The sequence below is a fragment of the Pseudonaja textilis genome, chromosome 3 (genome assembly GCF_049901715.1).
Source record: "Pseudonaja textilis isolate UNSWEBS1 chromosome 3, rPseTex1.2, whole genome shotgun sequence".
In the NCBI taxonomy this organism is placed as follows: domain Eukaryota; kingdom Metazoa; phylum Chordata; class Lepidosauria; order Squamata; family Elapidae; genus Pseudonaja; species Pseudonaja textilis.
The window spans coordinates 76,392,271-76,405,772 of NC_141992.1; the positions used below are offsets into that span (position 1 = coordinate 76,392,271).

A 13,502-nucleotide genomic window follows, 5' to 3' on the forward strand; every position below is an offset into this window, starting at 1 on the left:
GTGGGCCGAAATCGGCCTATGGGCCTTGAGTTTGACATCCATGATTTATATAATCTGTTTTACAAAACATCTTTTCCAGGAAATGCATCACATCGTGTAAATTGAAAACATATGTTAAAGCCTTTTAAATTTAAGTCATCAACAATTCCCATTTGTTGCCTCATGTCTGCTTTGGCTTAGATGTTTGTGGGTTTGATTTTACTTGGGTTTTTAATGCATCAGATTAGGTCAAATATGATGCAAGCAAGCTTTGCTATCGGAGAAATCATTTGTTTATGTTCAACCCGAAATGTTGAAATTCTGTATAAATATTTATTTTTCATTTCGACTAAAATTGCTGCAGCGTAATGCAAGCTCACGTTTCCTTTTTCCCTTCAGACGAGAGAAAAATGTATTTGAAGCAGCCATCATGCGGAATCCTACTTCAAATTATATTTGTACATAATTTGCATAATTGGTATACATAAATACATTTAAAAGTGTCTATTGGCAGAAGTCTTTGACTTACAGCCATGACAAGACCTCTCACAATCACTGCAGCATCCCCCCAGTCACATGATCAAAACTTGGGTGCTTGGCAAACAGTATGTGTTGGTGACATGATGGGGAGTTGCAGTATCCTGGAGTCATGTGGCCTCTATGTGTGACCTTCCCAACCATTTTCAACAAGCAGTCAATGGAAGAGGCCAGATTCACTTAACAACCAGCGACAGAAAGTTTGATCCCAATTGTGTTTGTAAGTTGAGGACTACCTGTACGTCAAGAAACTCCCCCAGATAACATTCTGCAGTCAGAATAAGCGACCTTTTCTTTGGGAAAACATTATCTTTTATAAATTATAATAGCAGGATTTTCCCTAGAAATCATCTTTCCTCTGCCCCAAAAGATCCAAATTCACCTCTACCCTCCCTCTAATTTACATGGTATCTGAAATCAGATGACTATAAAATTAAAATCATTTTCATAAGCCATGATGGGGAGGGAGGAAGGGACTGAACTTCCGCTTTCTCCTCTATAGCAACCTGCTAATGCCAGTTCCTGAGCTTCTAGTGATGCAAAGCAGATTCATAAAAGAAAATTTTAAAAAAAGAACCTGACCTGTGGTTTGCAAGCAGAATGGCATCAAAATGTAATTTTGAATACATTGTGTGCAAGAGCAAAGAGCAATCTGCACAGAAATTTTAACCCAGAAAAAAACAGAAAGTCCCCTGACCTTTGGCTGAACTTATTTTCTCAAGTTCCTTTTTATGTACCATGCTATAGCACTGAAGTTCTTCCGAAAATTATGTGCTTGCACAGTTGTTTTTAAACTGAAAAATGGAATACAATTCTGCACTAGAATATTTAAAGAAGAAAAAAAGCTAGGCCAACAGATTACTCTTAATGTGAGGGAAAATATTTAGATTACCCTAACAGGTGCTTGAAATAGCATGTGGAAAAGGGCAGGGGTTGGAGTCTTCTTCCTTGGGGATATTTAAAGAAAGGGTAGATAACCATCTCATTATGCTATAGTATTGGAACCTTACCCTGTTTTTAAGGAAGGTGAAGTAGATCAGGGTTGTCAAACTCCCAGCCCACAGGCAGGATGCCTCACGTGCTGGCCACGCCCCCACCCAGTTTAGCAGAGAGGAAAAAAGCCCCGATAATGTCACATGACACTGTTGTGACGTGAGTTTGACACCCCTGGAGTAGATGATCTTCAAAATCCCTTCCAAGATTCTTACCTCCATCCTCAGCAATTCAAACAGCAGCAGCAGCACCCTTCAACCTTCACCAAACGGCAGAATTTTTGATTAGGGAACTGGCAATGATTGAGGAAGGGAAAAACTGATGTCAAACTACTCCCTCCAAGTTCAGAGTCTCAAGGGCCCAATGATTGCAAACCTAACTTAATATAGGATTATCACATTTATACACTGGCATCTGCCAGAGATGGCTCCTTTATTATTTATAGAGAAAAAGCTCTGCTGATGCCTTACTGAACACCACCTGGCAATTTAGTCAAGAGAAACTGCTTGTTCCCAGATGATAAAAACAACACATAGACTTTAAACCTGAGATATTTTTATTGGGAATTATACTGGAAATATATAGTAAAGAATTGAAATATTTGATTGTAAATGTTTTAACAGCAGCTAGAAATGTATTTGCTAAGAATTGGAAAAATGAAAAAATACCTATGCAGGAGAAAATTATTAAGAAAATCATGGACTGTGCTGAAATGAATAAATTGACATTTGAAATTAGAGAACAAGAAGACAAACAATTTGATATGATATGGGATTTATTTTATGAATGGTTAGATAAAAAGACAGGGTAAAGATATAGATTAGGAAGCGTTACAATAAAAAGTTAATAGATTGATATAGAATACATTATAAAATATATAACCATTGGATGAATGTATAAGATTAAATTATAATGAAATTTAGAATATCTCGCATAGAATGATAGAAAAATAGTTTAGTCAAATGAATGATTAATGATTGATAATACATAAGCACATGTTAGATTGATAAGGTGAGAATTTATACAACTTGTAATGACAAAAAAAGGATAGCTCAAAAGATTGTAACCAACTGACACACTGTATGTATATAATTGAAAAATAGTTTTGTTTTATGTCTTGTATGTTTGTTGTAAAAAATAAAAACTTTATATATATAAAAAGAGAAACTGCTTGTTCCCCATGCCTTCTTGAAACCATGGTTTAGCAAGATGTATTGAACTAATTATTGGGCCAGGGGTTGTGCAAAATCATGTTTATTTTAGCAATAGTTTGTTGAATAATCCTGAGTTGGCTGGGTTTACATTATACCCTAAGCTGTGAACTATGGTTTATAAATCACAAAGGCTACATTTAAGCAGTAGGATAATTTTGTTTAGAATGCTGAGAATGCATTCCTTAGAATGCTGTGTGAATCTAAGCAGTGTTAATTTATTAACTAGTCTTTAATATCAAGCATATACAAAATATGAAAGAACAAAATTATGCTTTTGGCCATAGATCTATATAATACAACAACTGTGGCTATCATTTTACAACGTAGCTGCAAAAATATGGCCCATGCCAGAATCCCTTTTGAATTCCCCTGGTTTCTTCAGATGTGGTGTAGGGTTTGTATTGTTGAAGGAATTTGTGACAAAATTTGTTCCAAAATGGGTCCAATTGGAGATTAGAGCTCTTAACATGCTTATAGAGAGTGTTGCAACCTTGAGTTGATGGAAGTTGTGGAGTCCTGATTCAAACATACAAGAAATCACTATGACATGGTAAAAAATATGGAATTTTTTAAAGGAAGATTTGTCCTAAAGCAATATTTACATGTGATTTTGAAATACGGCTTTTATTCTCTAAACAAATTACTTTCAAGCCTAACTTCTGTTTAAGATTGTGAACATTTACATTAGTTCTCTTGTTTAGCATGGAATCTCCCCATTTATCATTGTACAAAAAATATTTTGATTAATTACATAAACTGAAATGGCAGGCTACAAATGCACAGAATTCTTTCCCACCCCAAAGAACACTGATGTGAAAATATTAGAATCCTCTCGCTTATTCTCAACTTGCCAGAAAATTATATCACAATAAAACAATGGTCATCCTCACTGTAGGCTTACCAGACATCTGGCAAAAGGAGAGCCTGTCCTCTTTTTTGCCCTCATGTCCTCCATTCAGCAGTCATAAAATCAAATATTTTCCAGCTTTGGGGGAACTTTTTGGACTGTTTTCACAACACTAGTTATTCAAACTTTCATTTATTGCAAGCTTGTAAATTGTCTGCCTCATTTTTTCCATCATGTCGCCATATTCAGCAGTCAAGATTTGCACTATTTGTTTTACTTCCTGATCCCATCAGTCAGTTTCATTCTGATCCCTTCAATCCAATCTTTGTAATCTGTAGATCACATGATTCGCTCTGTTTCGATGGTAAAATCTGGAGGGGGCATTGTTGTTGACTCTACACTGTCACCAGCATATGCTGTTGAAAACAAAAGATTTGTTAGAAAAATATTGCAATTGAACAGTCTTTCTGATGCTGAAAAAAGTATTTTCCTACATATGTAGGCCCAAGTAGATTTTTTTTTTTTTTTTGCAAGTTTTCATTATAATTTTTGTTGTAGGCGCCAGGAAAGTTAAACAGATAACGTGCTCTTGTGTTCCCCATTTGTTCTTCTAATTATCCATGTCCTCCGTTGCCTATTCAGATACCTGGTAACCCTATATTAGTAACCTCTCCTGCCTCTGTTTGAAGTCATTGCGGTTATCTGATCTCCCCCAAAGATAGTAACAAGTTTAACAAATTTCTACACCTTCAGCCTGCCCTTGGATAGTGCTGTTATAAGGACACACAGTAAACAATGGCTTCAGCTTGTCTTAGTCATGGGCTGGGGTAAAGATGAAGACAGTATTATGTGGGTACAACAGAAAAAAACTGTTACCAAGACACGTTTACAAGCGGAGAAAGATCTGCAACTAATGTAAAAGCTGCCATTTTTACAGAGGAATTTCCCTTTAGAAATCTCAACATGAAATTACTCAACTGGAAGTATCAAAATATGTTAGTCCATTGTTTATGGCATAAAGTCATTTTCTCATACACTACAGATGTCAGAAACAAGCTACATGCAATTGTACTCATAGCACATGTTTAAACATGTTTTAATGAAAAAGCAGATTCTTAATTTGGGGTATCTTAAATCTGGATTCTAAGCTTCTTCTGCATAACCACCCACATACAGTAGATTCAAAAAAGAAATCACTGGGGAAATGTTTTCCCTAAAATTAAAAATGATGCAACCCCATCCCAATAAGAGCAAGTTTTAGAATAAGATTGTCAGAATAAGAATACTTATTTCTGCAAAGTAAAAAAAAAAAACCCACCAGAGTAAGCACTGTTTTATTAAACACACAGTACCATATATAATACACTACATTAAAGCATGATTTATTTTAACCATGCTTTGTTGGTTTAAACAATGGCCAAGTTCAAAAATGATGTTCTACCATAATTTATAAATCATAGCAGTTGGATATATGCGATACATTAAACTAGACCAAGCCATATTAGCACAATACATAAAATCGGTCATTTTTCATTCACGTATATATAAATACAGAGAATGATTTCCACAGCGTCTGGCGTCTGTGCAGTTTGGGCTTAATTCATAGAATGATTTCAGCCCCCATGGCTGACAGCAGAGTGTTTCCCATCATTCCTGCACAGCTATAGCAACTGGATCCCAATTACTCCTTTCTCCAGACACAACAGGAGGAAAGGGAAACATATTATAGGAGCCTCTGTGGCGCAGTGGTTAGAATGCAGTACTGCAAGCTACTTCTGCAGCCTACAATTTAGCAGTTCAAATCCCACCAGGCTTAAGGTCAACTCAGCCTTCCATCCTTCCAAGGTGGGTAAAATGAGGACCCAAATTGTTGGGGACAATAGGCTGTCTCCGCTTTGGGAGGACTATTAAGCGGTATATAAGTCTAAGTGCTTATTGCTATTGCTATATTCCCATAGCAGGTCCTTTCATAGTTGCTGCATGATGTCTGGTTAGTTATCTTATTGTAGTCCATCAGAAATAATAACAGCTTTTCATCACTTATCAACAAGGGCTAAAATCAATTTTCAAGTGAAGACTGGCGAATCTGTGGCCTGCTGGATATTGCTAAAACTCTGAGCAGACTCAACCAGCATGATCAATGAGGGAAGATAGGGGTTATAGTTGAGCAACATCTCTATATATCTACTCCCTCTTTTGTTTGTGGCAGCCCACTTGATAAAAAGCGTCCACGAAAGAGACCTAAAATAAGATGCATCGTGTTGGGCTCAATTGGCAAAGGGAAAGCTCGGGAGCCTATTGATTGGAAACTTGCTGAAGAGGCCTTCATCCTGCAGTGGATAGACAATGATAGAATGATGATGATGATGATGATGATGAAGTATCAACCACGTCGGTCAGGTTCATTTCTGAATTGATCCCAAGTGGCTTGCACGGCTGCAACCTTGCCTATGCATATGCTTAGGGCACAAGTTCTTCCTTGTGGAGACAAACGCGGGAAGAACTGCTCGGAGAGCGGCCATTCCCGAAAACTACAGCCCCGCCCCCCGCCTTGTTGAAATGAACTCGGGACTCCGCATCTGCCCTCCACCGGTCCACGTCGAGCCAGAGCAAAGGGCGGAATACTCCCTGCGCAATAGTAGCCTCCAGAAGCCACGTGCGCCTCAGCGTCTAAGCAGGGAGTGGCCCGGAGTAGAAGGCCGGCAGAGGAGGCGGGAAGAGGAGGAGAGAGAGAGCGAGAGAGAGAGGGGAGGAACCGGGGACCGCGGCCTCGAGTCACCGCTCTCCGCACAGAGCATCAGCCGGACGCCGCCTTGGGCTGCTATGGAGGGCGCCGGTGACCGCTTCGGCTTCGAGCACCGCCGCTGCCCGTGAATTGTCGCCCCCCACCCCAGCTCTTTTCAGCGAGGTGAGTCCACCATCGTCGTGGGTGGGTGGGAGAAGGAGCGCCCCTCATCCGCAGCCACTTAGCGGCCCCCTTTGGCCACTCAGGCGCCGGAACGCGGCAACTCCGGATGGCTTCTTTCTTCAAGCGGGACCAGCTTCTCCTCGAAAATAAATTGGGGCTGGGGGGAAATTGTTAACCAGTGTCGCGCGCTGGAAAAACATCTCAACGCCCGGGGTTCGCGGTCTTTTATGCATGCCATCCTGAATTGTTTTTTTCCCCTTTTCTTCAACGAGTAAAGGGCATTTCTTCTTCTTCGGTTTTTGGGCTGCTGCATTTCTTCTCTCTCTCAAGGTGGCGGAGGGGAAGTGGGGAGGGGGCGTCGGCCGGAGGAAACCTGGCTCCTCTGGGCAGCCTTTGCCTAACCTCGGTTCCCCCCAAGCCTTGGCTGTTCTTGGGAGTCGGGAAAGCCGCCCCCCCCGTTTCATCGCTTCTCCTCTCCCCCGCCTGACGCGCCACAACGAGCGGCCCGTTAGTTCTCCCGGGGAGAAATGCACCTCCCCGCTTGCGCATTGTTGCTCTGTTTGGCCGGACTCCGTGACTCCCCGGAGGAAAACTTTCCACAACGTCCCGTCTCCCGTAGTTAGCTTTTTCTTCCTCCCTAGACTCCGCTTTCAGCGAAGGAAGGAAACGGTGGGAGGGGGGAGAGGGGCGGGCCACCCCTTTTGCTGAGGCTGGAGGCAAGCGGGGGAGAGGCGCGGGATGTTTCCCGCCGCTGCCGACGACGCGTCTTCGCCGGCAGAAGCGATGGAGGCAGAAGCCGAAGCTGAAAAGTGGCGGTTTCAAGGCCGGCTACCGTGCAGTAGCTAGAAGGGGATATAGGAAGGAGGGGAAAAGTTGCAATGCGTAGCTTCAGTTTCGGGCGGACTGATTTTTACTCGGCTCAGTAGGACGCCTGCCTAATCTCGCTTGTTTATTATATGCTACCTCTGGGTGGCCGTGACGGCTGGGGATGATGGGAGAGATACTCCAATGTCTGAGGATGGGTTACACAGGATCTAAGAGAGCGATGAGTTATGCTGTAAGGCATTCCTCTTGATGTATTCCACTCGCATCTCTCTTCCTAGGAAAAAGAGGAACATTAAAAAAACATATTGCTGTTAAAGATGAAAATAGACAACTCGTATTGAATTGTTGTTGTTAGTTACGAAGTAATATCCGACCCATCGCGACCCCATGTTCCTTTAGGACTACCATCTTCTGGAGTCCATTTCAGCTCACGCCTCTTGCTTCAGTGGACTCCATCCACCTTGTTCTCTGTTGCCCTCAATCTTTCCCAGCATTATGCTCTTCTCCAGTGAGTCTTTCCTTCTCATTAGGTGGCCAAAGTATTTAAGTTTCATTCCTATTGAACAGTTATTGTCATCCCTGTTGCTATAGTACAAAGGAAAAAAAAATGGAATTATTAGGGCAATGTTAAATAGCTCTCATATTTCCAGCGACTGTGATGAGACAGAAATAGGGAAATATTAACTTGCCAAATTGAAAACCTTTGGATTCTATTTTTCCTCATCCTCAGCTAATATTTGGGGATTATGGGAACTGAAGTCCAGTAACATCGCAAAGGCCTTATGGTTCTTGCTTCTCCCAAGGATGTAGTGAAAATTAAGATAAAGCGGAATTTCAGAAGTGGTGGGAAATTTACTGTGCAACCATCCTGCCTTCTTCATTTAAAATTATAATCTTACTGTTATCTGGTAATAAGACTCATTAATTATCTATTTTGAATATGCATACAAAGGATTGTGCTTTTGGAACAGATTTAATTTGCAGTCTTTTAACTGTTTACAGAGAAGATAACCGTATCTAAGAGATAAGTCATCACTTTATGTGGTTTCCTAATTTATGAGATATGGAACCCTAATGAATAGATGGATATGATTGAGTGAATGAAAAGCCTTGAGGTAACTAAGTCTGATTGTTTTCCTTTCACTTAAAAATAGTTCCTTCAACTATGTAATGGAGTTTTGTTTGTATTCATATTGATATGAGATGGGTGTTGGCTGCCAGCTTTTCTTTATCGTTTAATTCCATTAAGGAAACTGAGCGTACTGTAAAAGCTCCCACATTCACGCTAATATTTTATTCCTTTTGGAAGGCAAGCTCTTACTTCATATTCAGAAGATTTTGAATTTTCAATCTAGGACTGCCTGTAGGTTTTTGATATGTTTATTGGCGGGTTGCAATTTTTATAACTTATTGGAACACAATAGAAAAGACTAGTAGGGCAGCATTGTATGGGTGCTTTATCCATATTGGGGGGAATAGTGAGGATATTTGGATTTATTTATTTTTTCAAATTGTTCCAAGAGAAGAAACCGGTAGTTGTAATGTTCATCCAGAGAGCTGGTATGACCACAGAATGGCTCCCTGGATGAACACAGCCCATCACAGTTATAATTTCCCCCCCTTATTCTGTACTGGCCTGCCTGATTGTAAGGTTCAGAATCTTTTGCGGTCCAGGGTCTACTTTAGGTGACTGCTGTGCTTCTTGCAAGGGGGTGGGGTGCTGGTTACTTGACTGTTCCAGAATTGTAGGCTCATCCTTCAAAAGGCTTTTCTTCCTGAATCTCATCTGGGAGCTCCTGAGCTGCAAGGTGAACCCAGCAGTCCCTGTTCCTCCAATTCTCACACATATAGAAAGTTCAGGTGAGTGCAGCACTCTTCATTTAGCAGCAACTATTCCAAATATGATGGTAATAAGAAATTCCGACCAATGTATTTATTTACTGCCCAATTTCATGGGCCTGACAACAAAAGTCTTCAGTATAAAACTGATTCAGGCCATAGCACCAGCCAGGAGAGGGTTCTATTCAACTAATAGGTTGAATAGGTTAGCTTGCAATTAACACTTTTTTAGGGAAGCTGTGGGAGAAATGCAGCTCAGGAAGAGATAGCTTTGCTTAAGCAGGCTCTGCCCTGCAAGGGGGCAAAAGCCGGGTCAGGCACAGGACACTGGATGAGATAACTTTGTATGAATGAGATGGCAGCCACCAGTGATCTTTGCAGCCTCTCTCTCTCTCTCTCTCAGATACATGTTTATATAGTGACCATTTTGCTTATTGACCAAATTGTTAGGACAGATTGTGGACACTAAATGAGGAGAGGGTGTAGCTGTTCATTGAGCCAAGAAATCTGGCTTAGTGAAGAAAGAGGCACGATACAGGGAAATGGGCACATGTTATAAAAGAGGGCTTTTTTTGAGAGTCAGACTTCTGTGGGTGATAATTTTCCTGCCTTGGACTTGGCTTCCTGATTTCCTGCTGCTTTTGATTCTGTAAGTGTTCTGTGAACTAGTACAAAGACTGCACTCAGGCCTGATGCCTTGGTGTTAGATTTGCCTGCATGGGAACTCTTGGCTTTTGAAGTGTGTTGGGTGGCATTTCCTCTTATCTTCCCATATTGCCATCGTGAAAACTTCTTTTGTATTTGTTAGCACAGGACACATTCTAATCATCCCCTCTGTCTTTCCAACAAGCTGTCAGCTCCCTTTTAATCCCTTTTTCTCTGCTCTCCTCTTCCCTTCTTTTCTTTTTTTCAACCCATCTGGGCAAGCTTCTAAATATAGCAGTGGACCGTATCTACCTATCACGATGATTTTGTCTGTTGCTTCTGAGCCCTGTGAAAAACTATTAAAAACTATTCTATTTTTTTAAAAAAAAAACTTTTTTTTTCCTCAGCATGGGAGGAGCAGAGACTTAGTAGGAAGCAAGAGAGATGTTTGGTCTCATCGCAGTGTATATCAAAGAACTCCACTTAGTTTGCTTATTGCTATTTCATGGTGTATCAAGGGCTTGGTTTGATTTCATACTTCCTTAGTGGCAGCATCACTTTGCAACTAAGTAAGTGTCAGGCACAAAATACTAGGTTTACAGATGACGGTCCAATGAAGCTGATTTATTGCTAAAAGTCTTTGGACAGAAATCTTATTTCATAGTTGGCACCTGGTTAGAGTTAGAGAAGAGTTAGCGGCACTCAAGGGGGTCGAACTTAGTTCATTTGTGGCTACATAGGGATTCTAGGCTGATTCCTCTTTTCACTCTGCCACCAGGTTCTATCATTCCTGTTCCTATAATATCTCATGCCTCAGAGCGTCTCATGTAACATAAGGAGGCTTATGGAAAGAAGCTGACATCCAGTGACATTGATTAGGCTGTCCATGCTTTAGCTGCTGGGAAATTTGCAGTATTCTCTTGATAGACTGACATTGGTCATTCATCTTATTTACTATCAGTCTTTTACAATAAACAAAAGTGAGACATCCCTTTGTATTGACACACCCAAAGCTGGAAGATGAAGTTTTTAAAACTAGTTTGAGGGCCTATTTAGGATTGGAAACATAGTTTTTTTAAGCACCTGTGGTTTGTGAATCATTTCCTTTTTTCTGTTGTTTTTAATCAGTTGGAACACACTGATGTTTCTTCCTGCTTTTCTATTCAGATTATCATAGCTCATGTACAGTTTTTTTTTTTCTGCTCAAGGTGCAGCAAAGAAATTGTCTCATATGAAGACTGGCTTTTTATTTATTTATTTTTATCCTGCCTTTATTTTTATTTTTTTAAAAATAAATAATTCAAGGCAGTGAACACTCTTTCCTCCTTCTATTTTCCCCACGGCTATCATGGGAGGTGGGTTTGGCTGAGAGAGAATGATTGGGCCAAAATCACCCCGTCGGCTTTCATGCCTAAGGCAGGGTGAGAATTCAGAGTCTCTTGGTTTCGAGCCTAGTGCCTTAAACACTAGACGAAACTGGTGCGCATTTCGGTTAGTGTTAATTTCCCTTGAAGCCCTTGGTTTCAGATAGATCTTTTTCAATGTTAGGCAGAAATGCCAGTAGCTGAATCAGTTATGTAGCATGCTGTTCTGAAGTGGGGTTCTTTCTTACAGGTGTGGGAGAGATTGTGAGGAAGTTGAGAAAGGAAGACCCACTCAGTTCTCAGTTGACAGCTTCTGACATAAACTACAACTCAGCCAGTGAAGAGAAATCTGGGAAGACATTGCTGAAAATATCCAAAAAGTCTCTACTGCAATTAATTCACTATACGTGAAGCTGAGAAATTGTTATTAACAGTTTTCAAGATTCTGCATTTGCCCCAAGATATTTTACAGGTGGTATCTTGACTTATGACAATAATGGTCTCTCCTAATGAGGGTCGTAGGTTGTGATGGTTGTAAAGTGGATAATTATATAACCAACCCAATTTTAGTACTTTTTTTTTTGCAGTGCTCAGTAAGTGAACATGGGATGCTGCAAATGGCTGTAAATGCAGGCTGTTTGCCAAGCACCCAAACTGTGGTCACATGTTATTTTGGAACTATGGAATTGGATCATAAGTACCTTTTATTCAGTTAGTCCTCAGTTACAACCATTTGTTTAGTGACTTCAAATGGTCACTGACTGGTTATAAATTGAGGACTAGCTGTGCAAAATTCTGCGCATTCTTGAATTTCTTAGTCTTGCTCACCTCTGTGGAATTTGGCAAGGTTTTATGGCAAGGTTTTGTGTCTGTTTTACAACGTTTTCATTGTTACACCTTTTGATCTTCCTTCACAGAAACACAAAAAGAATATCTTATTGTCAAGGAGGAAGCTGGCATAGTAGGAAATAGGATGTCTTAGAATAGAGATGTCTGTTTTATAAATAATTTGTAGATGGTCAAAACAGAAAAGCCCCCCACCCATTCCCAAGAGTACCTGTAGGTCTTTTCAACAAAGATGCAAGAAAGAAACCCAGGGTTTAAACACACCTATAAAAAGAAGTAGATCCTTAAATTTTGTAGACTCTAGTCATTATTCTTTCCAAGTTTCATTATTTGCCTTTCTGTGAAAATTTCAAGGCGGCATTTTGAATTCTTACAGGAAAAACATATTATTACTGTGGCTTGGATAAAAGCCTGACATCTATGAATTTCTGCAGATCATTCCTGTTTATGCTTGGGTGGGGGAAAAACTGGTGTGAAAGTATGATTCCAGTATAACTTTTGCTGATAGCTCTATGAATAAATATTTGTTGAATATTAGTAAGCTCCAAATTTGGAGGGAATGTCTCTGACTTTTGAATTTTACATAACCCTTACATCCCACAAGAGAAGTTTGTAAAGACCCATGTTACATTGGTCACAACATCCTATACTCACCTAATCGCCATTTATGGTTTTCACAACTGGCTTCCAAAAAAAGTAAAAACTACAGGAAATACAGTAGGAAGTCTCAAGTTGTAGTCACATGACATTGCACTTAATGTCCATGAGTGATTTGCTTAATATCCATAGCAGAACTGATATTGTAGTTGAGTGTGACATTGTAGTTGAAGGCCACAAGACTTTACCTTTACAATCGCACAACAGAGTTACCATTTCCAACTAGAGTCTGTAACTGTGGCTATCTATATGTTTATTGCCAGGATAATTTTTTAAAAGGAACTGTGGAAGGTAATGAGGTTTTGCCAACAGTGATATCAAAGGCTATAAAGATTATTATCACCCCCATCTCATGTAATGTAGAGGCAAATGTGTACATTTGTTCCCTATTGAGGCTGTCTAAGATAGTGCCCCCCAATCTCTCTGGGGCCAGGGACTGATTTTGAAAGAAAAAATTGTCTTCTTTGCAGACTGGGGAAGGGTGGGGAGAGGAAGAGGAGAAATTTCACATGCAACCTAGATCCTTCACATGTGCAGATGAAGATTCATTGCTTTTGTGGACCAGTTCCTATCAAGCCATGGACTGGTACTGGTCCAGGACCCGGGGGTTAGGGATGGGAGCCCCTGTTCTAAGAGGCTGAGAACCCGGTGATATATGTGAATCTACCCAGTAGTTTGGTTCAGGACAGAAATTAAGATCCACTTCAAATATATTTCCAATTTTGGGCTAACTTGCATTACTTAAGCAAGAGAAGTAAGAATAAAGGATCTGTGTGTGGTCCTGGCACATTTTTACTTCCTAGGATACACATTATACAGTTGGAAGAGTAAGAAAGTTGTATGTAACC

At 40.3% G+C, this 13,502-nt stretch overlaps 1 protein-coding gene across 1 annotated transcript in view; it reads left to right on the forward strand.

Moving 5' to 3' along the window:
• The first annotated feature begins 6,305 nt into the window (after positions 1 to 6,305).
• Positions 6,306 to 13,502, forward strand: part of LRRC8C (leucine rich repeat containing 8 VRAC subunit C) — a 29,138-nt gene continuing 21,941 nt past the window's right edge. The window contains exon 1 of the mRNA XM_026700288.2: positions 6,306 to 6,478. The gene's annotated coding sequence lies outside the window, so the exon portion shown is untranslated. The remainder of the gene's footprint in view (positions 6,479 to 13,502) is intronic.